General features: G+C 42.9%; 1 long non-coding RNA gene across 1 annotated transcript; it reads left to right on the forward strand.

Annotated features, from left to right (window-relative positions):
• Nucleotides 1-822: 822 nt before the first annotated feature.
• On the forward strand, nt 823-6,237 carry LOC142427978 (uncharacterized). The gene is made up of 3 exons (XR_012780127.1): nt 823-994; nt 1,399-1,478; nt 2,636-6,237. It is a non-coding gene; the product is annotated as an uncharacterized LOC142427978 (long non-coding RNA).
• Nucleotides 6,238-18,592: the final 12,355 nt, after the last annotated feature.

Below are 18,592 nucleotides of genomic sequence, written 5' to 3' on the forward strand. Positions count from 1 at the left end.
TAGACTATACAGTCTGGTTGCTCTAGATACCCTTAAGTAGAATAACCTCTGACCTACATTCAATGACCTAGTGTACAGCCATTTACCACGTGTAGCAAGTAGTGTCTTAGGTTTGGCATATATTTGGGGAGACAACTTGGGAGAAATATTTATTTCCCACAAACGTTCTTTAGATGCAAGTGGTAAATGAGTTTCTGAATCTTCAATTCTCAGCCTCCAGCAAACCCTGCAAGAAAGAGACAGGGGTGGAGTGGGGTGGGGTGTGGGTGGGCGAGATGAGGAAGGGGGAGGTAAAGGGGGATAGGGAGAAATATATACAGAAAAAGGAAGCCTCTGGGGGAGAAAGGGAGAATCGATCACAAGAATCAACCTATAGTCCCCTCTCAGGGGGGTGAACAATGGAAAAGTGGGTGAGGGGCGATGGAGGCCGATGTAAGATATGAACATAATAATCTATAACTAATCAAGGGTTCGTGAGTGAGGGTGGGGAGGGAGGGGGAAGAAATGGGGCGCTATCAGGGGCTCAAGTGGGAAGAGAATGCTTGGAAAATGACGATGGTAGCGTATTTGCAAATGTGCTTGACATACTGGATGAATATATGGATTTGTGATGATAAGAGATGCAAGAACCCCCAATAAAAGTATTTTTTAAAATGATGAGGGCAGCATATGCCTAAATGTGTTTGACACACTGGATGAATGTATGCATTGTGATAAGAGATGTAAGAGCCCCCAGTAAAAATATTTAATTAAAAAAAATTAAAAATAATAATTTTTAAAAAAAGGAAGCCTCGCGAGACCTCCGGCGCGCCTGCGCGTGACGGCTCCTGGAGGGGTGGGGACCCTTCTTGGAGGGTTATTTTGGCCTCCGGGTCCGTGGCAGGCGTCCCCTCTTTGTCTTTTCAGCTTCTTCCCACTGCCCGCCCGGGACGCTTTCTCTCCCCGTGTGTTTCAGCGGAGGGACGAGAGGGGAATAAAGGCCGAGCTGCAGATGGTGAGGGGGCGCCCCGCGGGCATTTGGGGGGGGGCGGCGGGGGGAAGCGAGCAGTGGGGGAAGGGCTGGCGCGGAGGCCCGGAGCCGACCGCGAAGGCCTGGTGACGTCGCGCGGTCACGTGCGGCGATGGCTGGGCGGGGGGCGGGGGGGTCCACACCCTCGGTGGCCGCGGGCGAAGCTGGTGCCTCCTCGGCCATCGGCCAAGTTCATGCCGCAACACGCGGCCCACGCCAGGAAGCACACCGTCCTGAAGATTCATCCCCTCCGTGCAGGTTTCCTGCGTGCGGGCTGGGAGGGGAAGACGCCCTGCGTTTGGGGGAGCCGGGGTTCCGGGGTGGGGGGCACGGGGGACCCGTGCGTGGCGCCCCGCCCACAGGGCTGACCTGCTACTTCAATGCCGCAGGGCTGATCGCTCCGGAAGCCGACTGCTCGTGCCCGGTGGGATTGAATGCGCAGCCGACGTCTGTCCCTGTGCTCCTGCGGGTACGGTATTAAGATGGTTTTTGCTTTGTTTTTTTTTTTAATGTTTAACAAAAACCGAGTAGGTATGTTTGATAGACAGGTGATAGATATAGATAAACGAATCGATGCGTAGGTCCTGTTGAACACCTTTCAAAAGGTAAACCATGCGTTTTGGTGGTAGGTGTTAGAAGCTGACTACATGACAGGTATTTTAGGGTGATCAGGTTAGCAGGGAGGAAGAAATGGCTCTCTACTCCTGTGAAAAGTTCCAGCCGCAGGAAACCCACAGGGGCAATTCTGTGCCCTAAAGGGTCACTATGAGTCAGAATTGACTTAATGGCAGTGAGTTTTCTGTTTGTTGGTTTTTGGAGTAGGTTAGAATGGACAGGGTGGGGTGGGGTGCTGGTGGTGCAATGGATTAAGCCTTTGACTGGGAACCACAAGATTAGCAGTTCAAACCCATCAGCCACTCCAGGGGAAAAGAGATAAGGGCTGCTTGCTCTGTAAAGATTGACAGTCCCAGAAATCCCAGAGTGGTTCAGCTCTGCCCTGTTGTAAGGGCTCTCTGGGTTGGAATCCACATGGTTTTGGTTTTTGTGGGGTTAGGGATGGGGTGGTTTTGTATTCCTGTTCTCAGTTGTGTGGCTTCTGCCTTCCCTAATCCAACTGAGGATGATGAAGATACTATAAATCCCACTTGGGTCTTGTTTAATATCAAATGAAATGTTTATAAAGCACAAGGAAAAGGGTGTACTGCTCACAGCCCCACCCTCACAGACTCAAGCTGGGCACCCACACAGTATTTCTTGAAAGGCTTTCATCTGAGCTTCATCCTGGATTAGAGTCTGAGAGTTCAAAAAAAATACAGAGTAGAAAGCTTAACAATACCATCTGAGTCCTTAAAACAGCTGGTTCCCCATATATAAGGTAAGAGATTCGGGGGAATTTATTTAAGCAAGCCTGAAATGGCATGGAATTCTTTAGAGAGAGCTTTTAAAGGGATTGATGGACCAAAATGACTTAGGACAAAACATTGTAGAGAATGTTTGGATTGATTTCCAGTATTATATAAGGAAAGATATTGAAAATTTTGAAAAAGACATGAAAAATTATGCATGCTTTTCTTTCTTTTCCCCCGAAGTAAACCTACACTAACATCTTTTACATTTTTTGAACAGGGTCTAATTTGAGGCCCTAAGAAGGATAAGACATCACTTTTTTAAAAAGCCCCTGTCAGCAACATGAATTCTGCTAAAATTGAAATAAGAACAAATATCAAATTTATGGTGAAGCTTGGGTGGAAGAATGGTGAAATCATTGAGGCTTTACGAAAAGTCTATGGGGACAACGCCCCAAAGAAGTCAGCAGTCTACAAATGGATAACACGTTTTAAGAATGGGCGCGATGATGTTGAAGATGAAGCCCGCAGCGGCAGGCCGTCCACGTCAATTTGTGAGGAAAAAATTCATCTTGTCCGTGCCCTCATTGAAGAGGACCGGCAGCTGACAGCAGAAACAATAGCCAACACCATAGACATCTCCATTGGGTCCGCGTACACCATTCTGACCGAAAAACTCAAGTTGAGCAAACTTTCCACTCTATGGGTCCCAAAACTACTGCGCCCAGATCAGCTGCAGACGAGAGCAGAGCTTTCAACGGAAATTTTAAACAAGTGGGACCAAGATCCTGAAGGATTTCTTCGAAGAATTGTGGCAGGAGAGGAAGCCTGGATTTTTCCATACAATCCGTAAGACAAAGCACAATCAAAGCAATGGCTACTAAGAGATGGACATGGTCCAGACAAAGCAAAAGCTGACTAGTTGAAAGCAAAGGGGAATGGCAACTGTTTTTATATTTTTGCTAAAGGCATTTGTTTTTTGACTTTTTGGAGGACCAAAGAATGAGAACATGTGCTTACTGTGTGCGCTTTGAGAAAGATAGCCAAAGCTTTTTAACAACGAAACACCCAGAAAAATGTCACTAGAGAACTATTCATGACAATGCGTCTTTCTGCTCATTCTCCTCGTCTAAGAAGGGCACATTTTTCTCGAATTTCTATGGGAAGTAATTTTCCATCAACTTCACAGTCCGATTTTGCTCCCTTTGTCTTTTTGTTTCCCAGTCTTAAAGGACACCCATTTGTCTTAGTTAATTTTTTTTTTTTTCACAAAAAGGCTGTATTGACATGGTTAAACTCCCAGGACTCTCAGTTCTTTAGGGATGGACTAAATAGCTTGTATCATTTTTTAAAGTTCTTGAACTTGATGAAGAATTTGAACTTATTTTGAGAAATGTATCTTTTTAATTTTAATTCCGCCTTTCTTTGAACTTTTTGAAATCCCTTTATCTGTAAGTAAGGTCTGAAAGTTATTTGACTTTTTTCCTTAACTATGGGCTCAGTAGTCATACTTTAATGAAGACTTCAGACTTTGAAGTTATGAGAGTGAATTTATTGAAAGGAAGTAATATGTATACAGCAGTGACCTTTCTCTCATGACATAATGAGCAATGACTATTCCGGGCCTTGGGTTAAGTTTTGGAAACACAGAGTCATTTGTAAGGCAGTTTCTGTCCACAAAGCTGTGGAAAATTTAAAAGGTCAAAGAATAAGTTTGGGTCATGGAGTTCAAAATTTTCAGCTTTGAAGATCTGACTAAGAATACTTGGAATTTTTATGAGACTGCTCATAATGAGAAGTGGAAAATATTTGCAGAGCCTCAGACAGGCATTGAAAATGATTTTAGAAGGCAAAGCTAAATTAGTCATTCTTGTCAACATCTGCCTTGCCTTAAGGGAAATCAATCACATCTCTGGTGTGCTGTGTGGACTAATTGTAAATATCACACGAGGACAACCATAAGATGGGCTAAAAGGCACTTTGTAACAATTCTACTTCTGTATTTCCAGGGTAAAATGTGTCTTTCCCTTGAGTTTTGTTTTTCAATTGGTTTGTAACTTGTTTCATAGTAGATGTATTCTATGCCAGAAGTGTAGGATTAGAAAGAAGAAAAACCAAAGGAACTAATGTAGGAAATAAAATGAAGTAGTAAAGTCTATAAAACTTTGGTAGTCATTAGAAAATTGTCAGGAAAGATCTTAATATTTTCAGCACCTGCTCTGTGGTACATCTTCACTGGCTGTGGTCAGGGACTACTGTGTCCTGTTGTGTTCACGATTAAGCTCACAAGCATATTAGCATAGTGCCTTGCCCGTGGCAGCATCTTCATATGTGGTAGCTCTTGTTATTAATGCTGAATAAATTTTAGTGAATGAAAATGTATGTAGTTCTCACGAGCTAGGAATTAATACTGTCATATGCTTTGTCCACTATATATGTGTGCGGATATGCATAGCAACACGTTTTTGCTACAGTCGTAAATACTATCATTTTTAAGATGGTTTCCCATATCTATCATGTATAAGTCACAATCAACTCAGTGGCAGTGAGTTTTTTGGATTTGTTCTTTTTAATAATCTAGTTATATATGTGATTGCTGAAATTTATATGCCTCCAACCCTGCTTTCTGCCTGAAAGGGCTACAGAAAGTCCATGAGACAGGCAGAAGATAATCAAGGGCATTGCCAAGCAGTTGTGCCCAACTCATTCCTTTGTTGACTTTTATTAGATGCTCACAAGTGGCTGGTAAATAAGTAAAGATGCTTCACTCCTTTGCATGGTAGATAAACTCAGTCATCTTGGGATACTGTTCTCACCTGTCAGACTAGCCAAATCAAGTTCCACAAAATGCTGTGGGGATGAAATGGACCTTCTTAAGACATTACTTTAGGAAAGAAGTGAATTGATGTAATTTCTATGGAACACCATTGGACAGTATCTATCAAAGGTCCACAGCCCAGCCCATTCCTTTTGATGGAGCACTTGCAGGAGTTTTACCCAACTACTCTGCATATGCACGGAGGATTTCTAGGAGTTATTTGTTGCTATGGTGAAGTTTCTAAAAGAAATGGCAAGGATTAAATTGTATAATTTGTGATGTATATCCCAATGTCTTTTAAAAGTGGCATATCCACTCAAACTACAGTTTTAAAAAAGGAGGAAGCTCTTTATGTGCTGATAGAAAAATTATTTGATAATTACGTTTGCTCTACAGAAGACTGTGTAATCTTTTTATAGTAAGAACAACATTTGTATTTACTAGTTTATCTATAAAGAAGTCTCGCAAAGATTCTGTCATGGATTGAATTACGTCTCCCAGAAATAGGTGTCCAATTGCGCAGGCCATGATTCTCGGTGGTTTGGCAGTAAGGTAATGGTGTAATGTGGCAGTTAGGTGATGATTCTCTGTGATGTGATTTGATGTAATAAGCCAAGAAATTGATTAAGAGTGGGATGCACCACCAAGAAAGAAGGGGCAGGTGTGGAGCACTTGCTTTGGACCTGGGTTCCCTGCACTGTGAAGCTCCTGGATCCAGGGGAAGATCGATGCCAAGACACCTGGAGATCTCTCAGAAATGCTGGGCCTCCAGATCCTGAAAGGAGACTGAACTTTTCTTCAGAGCTGACAGAAAGCCTTCACCGAGAGCTGGCGTTCTAAATTTGGTTTGGAGCCTCCTAAACTGGAGAATCAATGTTTGTTAAAGCCATGCACTTGCGGTATCTTGCTACAGCAGCACTAGATTAATGAAGGCTGATAGAAAGTAACGGTAGCCGAGTTGAGAGCATTCTGTTGTTTTATTAAGAGACCTTTTCCTTTGTGCTTTTTATATTTTAGCATTATGAATATTCCTGACATAAATAAAACTGAATTTCAAAAATAAAGGAGCCTGTGATTTTTATAAACATGGAGTGTATGAATCACCTACAGTCTCTTAGAGTTGCCCGTAAACTCACTAAACAAAAATTTTTGAGAGTTTTTGTTTTAAACCACCATGCTTTGTTGATTTATGAGAGTACGTATATATTCGTGTATAAGCCTTTTTAAAAAAATCATTTCCTTGGGGGATCATGCAATTCTTATCACAATCCATACATCCACCCATTGTGTCAAGCACATTTGTACATTTGTTGCCATCCTCAAAATAATTGCTTTCTACTTGAGCCCTTAATATCAGCTCATTTTCCCCCTCCCCACTACTCCCTCCCTTATGAACCCTTGATAATTTATCATTGTTAATATTTTGTCATGTCTTACACTATCCAAAGTCTCCACCCACTTTTCTGTTGTCCATTCCCCAGGAAGAAGGTTATATGTAGATCCTTGTAATAGGTTCCCCCTTTCTACCCCACCTTCCCTCCACCCTCCTGGTATCGCCAATCTCACCACTGGTCCTGAAGGGTTCATCTGTCCTGGATTCCCTTTGTTTCCAGTTCCTATCTGTACCAATGTACATCCTCTGGTCTAGTCAGAGTTATAAGGTAGAATTCGGATCATGATAGTGGGGGGAGAAAGTATAGAGGAAATAGAGGAAAGTTATGTTTCATCGTTGCTACCCTACAACCTGACTGGCTCATCTCCCCATGACCCTTCATTAAGGGGTGTCCAGTTGCCCACAGATGGGCTTTGGGTCCCCACTCTGCACTCTTTCTCATCCACAACGATAAGATTTTTTGTTCTTTGTTGCCTGATACCTGATCCCTTCAACACCTAAGCCAGGTTTTAAAACACATTTTTTTAAAACTTTATTAGGGGCTCATACAACTCATCACAATCCATACATATACATATATCAATTGTATATAGCACATCAGCACATTCTTTGCCCTAATCATTTTCAAAGCATTTGCTCTCCACGTAAGCCCTTTGCATCAGGTCCTCTTTTTTTCCCTCCCCGCTCCCCCTCCCTCATGAGCCCTTGATAATTTATAGATTATTATTTTGTTATATCTTGCCCTATCCGGCGTCTCCCCTCATCCCCTTCTCCACTGTCCGTACCCCATGGAGGTCACATGTAGATCCTTGTAATCAGTTCCCCCCTTCCAAACCACTCACCCTCTACTCTCCCAGTTTCGCCCCTCACCCCCTGGTTCTGAAGGTACCATCCACCCTGGATTCCCTGTGCCTCCAGCTCCTATCTGTACCAGTGCACAACCTCTGCTCTATCCAGATTTGCAAGGTAGAGTTCGGATCATGGTAGTTGGGGGGAGGAAGCATCCAGGATCTGGGGGAAAGCTGTATTCTTCATCGGTGCTACATCGCACCCTGGCTGACTCATCTCCCCTAGACCTCTCTGTGAGGGGGTCTCCTGTGGCCGACAAATGAACTTTGGGTCTCTACTCTGCACTTCCCCCTTCATTCACTATGGTATATATATATATATATATATATATATATATATATATATATATATATATATATATATATATATATAGCATAATGCCTTATACCTGGTTCCTTTGGCACCTCATGATTGCACAGGCTGGTGTGCTTCTTCCATGTGGGCTTTGTTGCTTCTGAGCAAGATGCCGCTTGTTCACCTTCAAGCCTTTTTTTTTTCACCTTCAAGCCTTTAAGACCCCAGACACTATCTCTTTTGATAGCCAGGCACCATCAGCTTTCTTCACCACATTTACTTGTTCACCTGTTTTGGCTTCAGCAGTTGTGTCAGGAGGGTGAGCATCATAGAATGCCAATTTAATAGAAGAAAGTATTCATGCATTGAGGGAGTGCTTGAGTAGAGGCTGAAGGTCCTTCCGCCACCTTAATACTAAACCTATAACTATAGACACATAGATCTATTTCCCCGTCCTCATATAAATATATTTGCATGTACATGTCTTTGTCTAGACCTCTATAAATGCCCTTTGCCTCCTAGCTCTTTATTTCCCTTGACTTTCCTCCTGCCCCACTATCATGCTCCATCCCCACCTGAGTTACAGCTATACCTCTTCTTTATATAACCTTACCCTTGATCATTCCCTACCAGGCCTGCCACTACCCCCTCACCAGCAATTTGGATCCCATGTTGTTCCCTTGTCCCTGGGTTTGTTAACACCACTTCCTTAACCACCACCACCACCTCCCCCTATCCCAAGTCCCGCTGGAACTGTTGGTCCCATTGTTTTTCCTCCAGATAGTTCATCCAGCCTGTCTTATTTAGACAGACCTGTGGAGATAATAACATGCACAAAAACAAGACAGAGGAAAACAAAGCAACAGTATACAACCAGACAACAAAACAGCAACAACAAACCACTGACAAAGAACAAAACAAAACACATCAAGAAAGAAAAGTTTGTAGTTAGTTCAAGCATCATTTGTTGGCCTTTAGGAGTGCTTTCCAGTCCAGTCTGTTGGGGCACCACGCCCTGGCCCCCAGGTCCACTTTCAGCATTCTCTGGGGACCTTGCCACTCCATTCCCTTGCTGTTACGCTGCACTCCCCCAGTGCTTTGCCTCGGTGTGATGGGATCAGGTCAGGTGCAATTCCCACACTGTGTCTCCGGTGCTGTCCCCTGTAGCGCCATTGGTCACTGAGGGGCATCATGTGTCGTAGTGGGGCCAGCCATGTTGTCCTCTCTGTGGACTGGCTGCTCTAATCAGGAACATCATCCTCACGGCCTGGTGGACCAGGCTGTGTTCCACTGTCTCCTCCTCCCCCTTCATCTGCTCCCATGTGCTCTGATCAGATATGTCCATCTCCCAGAGCTGCAGAATCAATGCCATCCTTTGAAACAAATTCTTCTCGGGGAAGGGGCAGGAATCCACTTAATTTTTGGTGCTGGGGCCAGCCTTTCAGATCTCTCCACTGGTTCCCTACTCCATGCTGGGATGTTGCATTCACACCTTGCGGCACTGGGATGAAGTCTGGTCCCACTTTCCCTGTGGAAATATAAACAATACCCTCCCCTTGGGTGGGTTAGTGCCCCATGCCCCTGCTCCCCTTTTCTTCCTTATATTCATCCTTTTATTTTCCTTTCCCCACCCCCTCCCGAGTTGTCTACCATGTGCATCCCCGGTAAAACACATTTTTAATGCAGTTTTTGTGATAAAATTAGGTGCCTCGGCTGATACTCGGGTCGGCTTATATTCAAGTATATACAGTAAATCCATTTTTAAAAGATGTGTTTCCCCAAAGGCTGCATTTACTTACGGAGCTAATTGCATTATTAAATCTGGATGGGTTTTACCTGTTTTTAGTAAGTGAGCATTTTAAAGGGTGGTGACAAAGCCCTAACATCTGATTCCTTGTATTATTATAGAAGGACACCTGAAATTCATGCATACAAGAGATCACGTGTTTTTGCTCATAAGAAGTGACATTCTAATCCATGTAGAACAATGGTTCTCAATCTTCCTAATTCCGTGACCCTTTAATACAGTTCCTCATGTTGTGGTGCCCCCCCAACCATAAAATTATTTGCATGCTGTTAACCTAGAGCTACTTCCTGGCTGACGCTGCTGTTTCAGTACCTCACAATTGCTAGCTTTGCCTGGAGCAACGGAGGAAGGAGCCTTAGGAGCGGGATGAAATGAAATGAATAGCTAATTGCCTCCAGTCCAGAGACAACTGCTTCCTTTGCCTGGGAACCAGAACTAGATGCTGCATGGCTACCATTACTGAACATGTTAATGTACAATTCTATAGAAGAAACCTGATAAAGTGGGAGGAAACGCAGACAATAAAATTCTCATGGGATCTGCCATTTCTAGCATCCATGAAGGCTGGCCGAACTCCTGAAACTGACCCTACGATAAACTGTATTCCTTAAACCAAAAATATCCCCTGAACTTTTCTTTAAAACCAAACAATAGTTTACTATATGTAGGAAGGAAGGTCTTTGAGCATTGTGCTCTTCTGAGATATAGCTATATGGGATCAAACTGACAACAGCAATTCTTTTCTTTCTTTTTTAAATTAATTAATTTTAATCATTTTATTGGGGGCTCATACAATTCTTTTTTTTTTTTGAGAGAGAGAGAGACAAAGAGTGAGTGGGTGAGTGAGTGAGTGAGAGTGAGTGAATTAGTGAGAGAGTTGAGTGAGTGAATTAATGAGAGTAAGTGAGAGAGTGAGTGAGTGTGAGAGAGAGTGAGAGAGTGAGTGAATGTGAGAGTGAGTTGGCTCATACAATTCTTATCACAATCCATACATAAATCCATTGTGTCAAGAACATATGTACGTTTGTTGCCATCATCATTCTCAAAACATTTGCCTTCTACTTGAGCCCTTAATATCTGCTGCTCATTTCCCCCTCCTTCCCCACTCCCCCACCTCATGAACCTTTCATCATTCATAAACTATTATTATTTTGTCCTATATTACACTGTCCAACGGTCTCCCCCTGCCTTCTCTGCTTTCCATCCCCCAGGGAGGAGGCTCGCCGTACATTCCTGTAATCAGTTCCCCTTTCTCCCCCACATTCTCTCCACCCTCCAGGCATCACCACTTTCACCACTGGTCCTGCAGGAGTCATCCTCCCTGGATTCCCTGTGTTTCCAGTTGCTATCTGTACCAATGTACATCCTCTGGTCTAGCCAGATTTGTAAGGCAGAATTGGGATCATGATAGTGGGGGGCGGGGGGAGGAAGCATTTTAGAACTAGAGGAAAGTTATGGTTCATCATTGCTACCTTGCACCCTGCCTGGCTCATCTCCCCAACAGTAATTCTTCTATTTTTTAACATTTTATTAGGGGCTCATACAACTCTTATCACAGTCCATTCATACATCAATTGTGTAAAGCACATCTGTACATTCTTTGCCCTCATCATTTTCAAAGCATATGTTCTCCACCCAACAACAATTCTTAAGATGATGTTAGGAACCCTAGGAGGCAGCGAGTGTCTTTTATTGGGGGAGGGACAACTCAGAAAAGGGTGAAAATGGTTGTCCAAGTCAAAGAATAGTCAAGGTCACTGGGCTGTAGAAGTAGGAACTGCCCAATTGAGGTATGACTGTTTATATTTTCAACAAAAAGAAGTCACACAGAAATGCTTTGAAATATCCCTGGGCAAATAAATAAATAAATAAAATTTTAAAAGGGTGGGGGAAAAAAAAAAAGAAATATCCCTGGGCTGCCCTGTGACTTCACAACATCTCTCAGGCGCTCCGTGGCACACACTTTAAGAAGTATAACAATGTGGAACAACACTGCGGCCGATGACAAGCAGCCTTATGAGAAGGCCGCCCGCCGAGCTGAAGGAGAAATGTGAAAAGGATATCGCCGTACCGGGCTAAGGGGACGCCCGACGCTGCCAAAAAGGGAGTCGTCAAGGCCGAGAAAAGCAAGAAAAAGAAAGAGGAGGAGGAGGACGAAGACGAGGAGGAAATGAAGAGGAGGAGGAGGACGAAGAAGATGAAGAAGAGGATGATGATGATGAATAAGTTGGTTCGAGCGCAGTTTTTTTTTCTTGTCTATAAAGCATTTAACGCCCCTGTACACAAATCACTCCTTTTAAAGAAAAAAAATTGAAATGTAAGGCTGTGTAAGATTTGTTTTTAAACTGTACAATGTCTTTTTTTTGTATAGTTAACACACTACCGAATGTGTCTGTAGATAGCCCTGTCCTGGTGGTCTTTTCAATAGCCACTAACCTTGCCTGGTACAGTATGGGGGTTGTAAATTGGCATGGAAATTTAAAGCAGGTTCTTGTTGGTGCACAGCACAAATTAGTTATAGATGGGGGTGGTAGTTCTTTTTTTTTTTTCCTTAGTATGTGTAATCTTTTTTTTTGGGGGGGTGGTAGTTCTTTTTTGTTTCATTTTTTTTCCTCTTCAGTTGTCTATGATGCAGCTTATACGAAATAATTGTTGTTCTGTTAACTGAATACCACTCTATAATTGCAAAAACAAAAAAAATTGCAACTGTTTTGTTGACATTCTGAATGCTTCTAAGTAAATACCATTTAAAAAAAAAGAAGTATAACACACGAGTCATTGAACAATTGTAGAATAGTGTGGCCCAATAGAACTATTAGATTATGATGGAAATACCCAGTATCTTCTGATATGGAAATCACACGTGGAGCTAGAGCCTTAGGACTATGGCTAATGCAACTAAACGGAATTTTTGGTGTTGCTTTTGTTTAAGTCATTTCACGTGGCTAATAGCAGCATCCTGGATAGGGCAGATGCAGAATATCTTGGTAAATTAGTGTCGTTATGTATTATAGTCTATATAGTCTTAACGATGGTTGATAAAGACCAGACGGTGACAGTGGCTTGCAGGATGAAGAACTAGCGTACTTACTGGCCTGGTTATTGGAGCAATCACAATATTTAAGAACATCTTTAATCAGAAGCAGACATTGCAGCCTCGAGTAGATGAGGTTGTCCCTGTAATGACATACAGTCTGAGAAACCCCATAAAGGTCACTGTGAGTCAAAATCAACTCGAGGTAGTAGGTGGGTTGAGAGATGGCTTTTAAAGGCCCTAGTCTCCCTGGTTCTGAAATGTACATTCCTTTGCATAGATGTAAGTTAATTGATTGATGTCATGCCCTCTTAGCTAGTTACGGGAATCAAAGCAAGCCTCTTTCCTTTTCAGTAAGTTACACTTTGCTTTCACTACCATTTCTCCTTAAACACTTTGTGCATTGGGTGGAAAGTTACAAAGCAAACCAGCTTCCCTTCAATTCATAAACACTGTTTCATGCCGTTGCTTGCACTCCCCACAGTGTAAATTCTTTTTTTAAATAATTTTATTGGGGGCTCGTACAATTCTTATCACTATCCATCCATCCATCCATCCATCCATTCATCCATCCATCCATTGTGTCAAGCGCATATGTACATTTGTTGCCATCATCATTCTCAAAACATTGCCTTCCACTTGAGCTCTTAATATCAGCTGCTTGCTTCCCCCCTGCCTCCCCACTCCCCCCACCCACAGTGTGATTTCACGGATACCACTTCCTCGTGTCTTTTCTATGTCCACTTCTCCTCTTTCCTCCTGGCCTTTGTTCGTGGGCAGGTGCTGCCCTTAGAATTTCAAGGGGCTACTTGTTCTAAGGAATGCGTGCCTTCCTCGTATCTGTATTCCCGTCTTCATGTATGTGGCTGAAAATTGAGCCACGGGAATTCTGTTCCAGGTCTAAAGGGTGGCTAAGAGCCATGGTCCCAGGGGCTCCCCCAGTCTCTATCCAACTGGTAAGCCTGGTCTTCGATCATTTTGAGTTTTGTTCCACATCTTTCTCCCAATCTACCCAGCAATTTCTCACGTGACCTCTTCAGAGCTGTTGCTAGTGGCACGTGGGTACTGTATAACTCTTCTGGTTTTCAGGTACTGGAAGGTAAAGTTTGTGTGGTTCCATTGGACAAATGGTCTCCCTGCATCTCTTAGCAACACTTCGAAGAGGGTCCCAGGGACACTCACTATCCCTTGAAATACATCTTGAATATATAATCAAAACACTTTTGGAAATGGTATATACTCTATTATTTACTCTTAGAAGATTTATAAGATGCTATGGTAAGGAATATTGTATGTGTCTAAGTCCTTGTGGACAATGCACAGTGTACACTTCTCCTTTTTTTCTGAAAACGTATGGATTGAAAAACTCTCGCAATTGATACTGACGCATAGTGTTGCCAAGTTCTGAGCATCCCATGTCAAGAAGGGACAAGAATGTAACCTGAAACAGCGCAGGTGCCACCTCTCTGAAGTGCATAAATTTTGAACTTCAGCAACACAAGGTTTAGCATTGCTTTAAATACTACCCAGAAGTATAGACTATAGGCTCTCTAACTTTTTTTTTAAGGCTCTCTAACTTATAAGCAAATATATTCCTGTAAAGCAGGGGTTCACAACCTGTGGGTGGCGACCTCTTTGGAGGTTGAACGACCCTTTCACAGGCGTCACTCGATTCATAAAAGTAGCAAAATTACAGTTATGAAGTAGCAACAAAAATAATTTTATGGTTGGGGGGTCATCACAACATGAGGAACTGTATTAAGGATTAGGCATTAAGAAGGTTGAGAACCACTGCTGTAAAGGAAGAATGCGACTTGAAGTCAAGATTACCCAAATAGAATATTCTTCTGATTTTGATGCATTCTGAGCAAACATTTGACCCCAAGTTTGTGTTTGGACCGGATCCGGACTAGACAGCCTCCTGTCCAGCTCCTCAGGAGGATAGAACTTCAAGGTCCCCATTTCCAGCCTCTCAGGAGGATGAATGACCTATTGAAGTCTGCATCTTCTGCCCTAACATTCCAAGCCGCTTATCTCTCCAGAACAAGGTTGTGTAGTCCCTGCCCAGGCACTGCAGGGAGCAGGTTGGCAAACAACAAAGGCACTTCCCAGGGATCGCATCCTGACTCAAGGTCCTGCAGCTGCAAGCAAAAAATCTCCCTTCCTGTGGTCAATGTGTACTTCCCTGGCTCGAGTCCTATATATCTCCCACCACCTCACTGACAAGCTATGATTTCCCTGATCCAACTTGTTGGGTCTCGGAACCTCCCAGGAGCTCAAAATGTTCCTGTCCCTCTCTCTGCTCTCCCTTCCCTCCCGGGAGTCCTTTCCCTCCCCTAATAAAGCCGCTCTTAACCTCACATTCTTTGTCTCAATCCTATCTCCTATCGCCATTCTGTGCTTCAGTGTTGACCTCTCAGTTTGCTCTTTATGTGCCTCATTAGCCAAGTACTTAACTTTATTCTGAACTCACCATGGGATCACAGAAATTTCTGCTGACTTCAAGGAATCTTTTGGCCAAATCTTTACAGTAGAGTATGTGGAATTAACCCCTAAAATTAAACTCTTGACTAAACATCCTGTTACGCAAGAATGCAGCACAACATTTTGGAAATTACAGTTATTATGTTACATTCATCCTAGCCTTTCCTACTACTCTTGATCACTTATCAAAGTCTGCTAGTCAATCTAGTTTGCTTTTGTATTGATGATTGTCAGCCTCCCTCTGCTGTGACCTGCCCAGCAACAATGAGAGAACCTGGAAGTGGAGCTAAGGAAACCAAGAAAAAGAGGGGATTGGGAGGTCTGATCAGCCATCAATGTCAACAACGTCAAACAACTTTATTACAAGGTTCATATTCAATCTGTGTGAGGAACTTGGCAGGCAAAACATTACTTTCTACCTTGTTCCTAGGACTTCATGGTAAGTTGAATTTAAACTGGTACATACTATTAGCTGATTTGTTTGTTTGCCATATAGACAATGATTATGAAAGGTAACATGGTTTTAGGCCACACCTAAGTCCCTGACTTCTGGGTAAGACCACCAGTGAGTTTGTCATGCTGGCAGTTGATCCTTGTTTGGTTGTTTAACAAATTGCAGTTTATTAAGGCTCCAGAGTGAGAATTGGCACTTGGTTCTGGGTAGGGGTAGGGATATCAGTGGAATCCAAAGGAACTTGGCCCAAATGGGTTGGAGAGACTTACCCTCTATAACCCCCCAATTGGTAAAGTTTCAGCTCCACTCTAGGGTGCTGGTGCAGGGCAGGAAGTCCTCAAGGAGAACCCAGGGCTCCTGCCTCCTTCATGTTTCCTCTCCCACCTCCTACTTTGGACCAGGCCCCTCTGGTACTGGTATCTCTGGTACTGGTGCTCTGAAGGGCTAGGATACAGGACCTGCCCCAACTGGGGGAGCTGGGGGTAGGGATCTGAGGCCCAAGGGTCGCCTCCCCTGTGGCCAGGGATCTTGGTTTTGCTCAATTGTCTTTATTTGAGAAATTCCAAACAGCCAAGCCAATGTCTGATATATATATATATATATATATATATATATATATATATATATATATATATTGTTGTTAGGTGCCATTGGGTCAGTTTTGACCCACAATGACTCTATGCACAACAGAGTGAAATAACTGCCCGATCCTGTACCCCCTCACAATTGTTCCTCTGCTCAAGCCCCTGTGTCAATCCATTTCTCCATCTTGTTGAGGGCTTTCCTCTGTTCTGCTGCCCCTCCACTTTACCAAGCATCATGTCCTTTTGCAGGGACTAGTCTCTACTGACAACATGTCCAAAGTATGTAAGACAAGGCCTGCCATCTTTGCCCCTAAGGAGCACTCTCACTGTACTTTTTCAAGACAGACTAGTTTGTCATTTTAGCAATCCATGGTGCTTTCAATATTCCTCACCATGTTATATGCGTCAGTTACATAATCTGGGGTCCATTTGAGAATTGATTCAGAGTCAAGAGGTGGAGTCTAGCCTGTCAATCAAGTAGTAGCTTCATGAACTAATTTGGAGGCGCTAAGGAGATAAATAGCTCGCTGGAGGGGGACAAATGCTCACTCCCTGCAAGACATCCATGTGAAGACACATGGAGAGAGGCTGATAGAGCCAGACCTCTGGAGCCAGAGAAGCCACATGGAGAGCACTGCCAGCGCTGAGATGCTTACGATGCTTACTGGATCCACAAGACTTCTCACCCACTGGCCTGTGATCTTCCTGCATTTGGCGCCATTGCATGTATTTTGTGAGTCTGAAGAGGACTTTATAGATTAGTATCCGACATATGGGTTAGTGTTGGACTTAAGGACTTGATCTGGACTGGGCCGGGAATTTTTCTCACTATTCAATTGCTCTTGTGTATAAATCTCTTTCTTAGACACATATGAGTCTCCATAGATTTCTTTCTCTAGTCTACCCAGACTAGCATACCATTTATTGGTGTACAATAAATGTATGAACTGTGAATGAGGACTCAGAATTTTTATTTGGTGAATCAGAAGTTCACCCCTTCAAAGTTTACTTTAACTATGAAGAGGAAGAGAAAATTGCACGAAAATATTTAGCATCAGCCCTAAACCCAAGAAAATTACTTATAGCTATAAATATGCTGTTTACCATAAGCTGTTTTCTCCTCATGGAATTCTAGCCTAAATAGACAGCCAATTAACTATAACTGCTGTTAAAACAGTAATGAATTACTTTCAAAGCAATGATTCTAAGTTATCAGAGTTCTGGGTTCAGATGGTCTGAGACAGGAGGCCAAGAATCAGAAATATTAGCTCCTCAAGGATTCAGATCTACAACCAGGCTTGGCTACCTATGTTCAAATATTTCCTTTGTCTTAAAGGGAACATTAGGACAACGTTAGTGAAGTGAAAAAGATAGATGGTTAATTGAGCTTTAAGAATCAAGGAAGAAAAAAAAGAATCAAGGAAGAGTACGTGTGTGCTTTCTTTGCCCATAGTTGTGTTTTAATGAGAAATTGTAAGCATATGAAATGTTCAAAGGTATGATAAAGGAAAACATACGTTGTGAAATGTTCACATAAGGACAGAGAAAGACACACCCCGTGGCTCCAGTGGTCAATCTGACAATGGGTCTGATTTTTTCAAGAGATTCCAATGATAGCAAACATTTTTGCTACTTCATGTCGCTATGGACCACGTGGGTTTGTCTGAGCAAAAGGAGCACACGGAGGCACGAAGTGAACAATTATCAGTGATTGAGAAGGGCAGGATGGAAATTTCGGAAGAGGTTGAGGTAGAAATGTAGATGTAAATCTTTAGGAGCTCATTTTGAGGGCTATTGCCCTGTTGTGGCATGGTTGATTCTTTGTTAGGTAGCATGAAGGGGGAAAGGATTAGAAACAGCCATTCTCTATTCGGAGGTCCTTGGGGCAGTCTAGCTGTCGATCCGGCTAAAGCACTGAAAAGGAAACAGCGCTAGTAGAAAATTCAACTCCCAGCGTTCCATAGTAACAAGTGTTTGGAAAAAGTAGAGTTTTCCTTGTCAAAACCCCATGAGCGTTGTGTTCTCAGAGGCTTTGCCATAAAAATGTTCTCTTTGCTTTAATTGTCTTCTTCACCTTCACATTTCACTTTTTCCAACATCTGCGTATCTTTTGCCCTGAATCTTTTGAAATGGGAATCGTGCTTCAGAATTACTGGAAGATTTTGTTAAGAACTCCTGCCTACCGCAAGGGGGCGCGAAAGTTTAAACTCCTGGAGTTTTAGGGTTGGTTGAACTAGTTAAACTGGGGAAAATGGTAATTATGTAATTTCATACTTGGTGTTAAGTGTTCGGCGCTAAAAATGAGTCTTCCTTAAAAAATAAATTAAAATTAAAATGAGTCTTCCCGAGGACAGTAAAGGACCTTATTCTGGACTGAGTATTAAACCCCAAATAAAACTTCTTGCCGAATAATGGGCTGGTTATGGTTTTGTTTTGTTTTTTTGAGGTATGTATGGATTTTGATGAGTTGTATGAGCCCCTAATAAAACAATTTGAAGAAAAAAAAGATACACGAGCCCC

Source organism: Tenrec ecaudatus, chromosome 1, assembly GCF_050624435.1.
Source record: "Tenrec ecaudatus isolate mTenEca1 chromosome 1, mTenEca1.hap1, whole genome shotgun sequence".
NCBI lineage: Eukaryota > Metazoa > Chordata > Mammalia > Afrosoricida > Tenrecidae > Tenrec > Tenrec ecaudatus.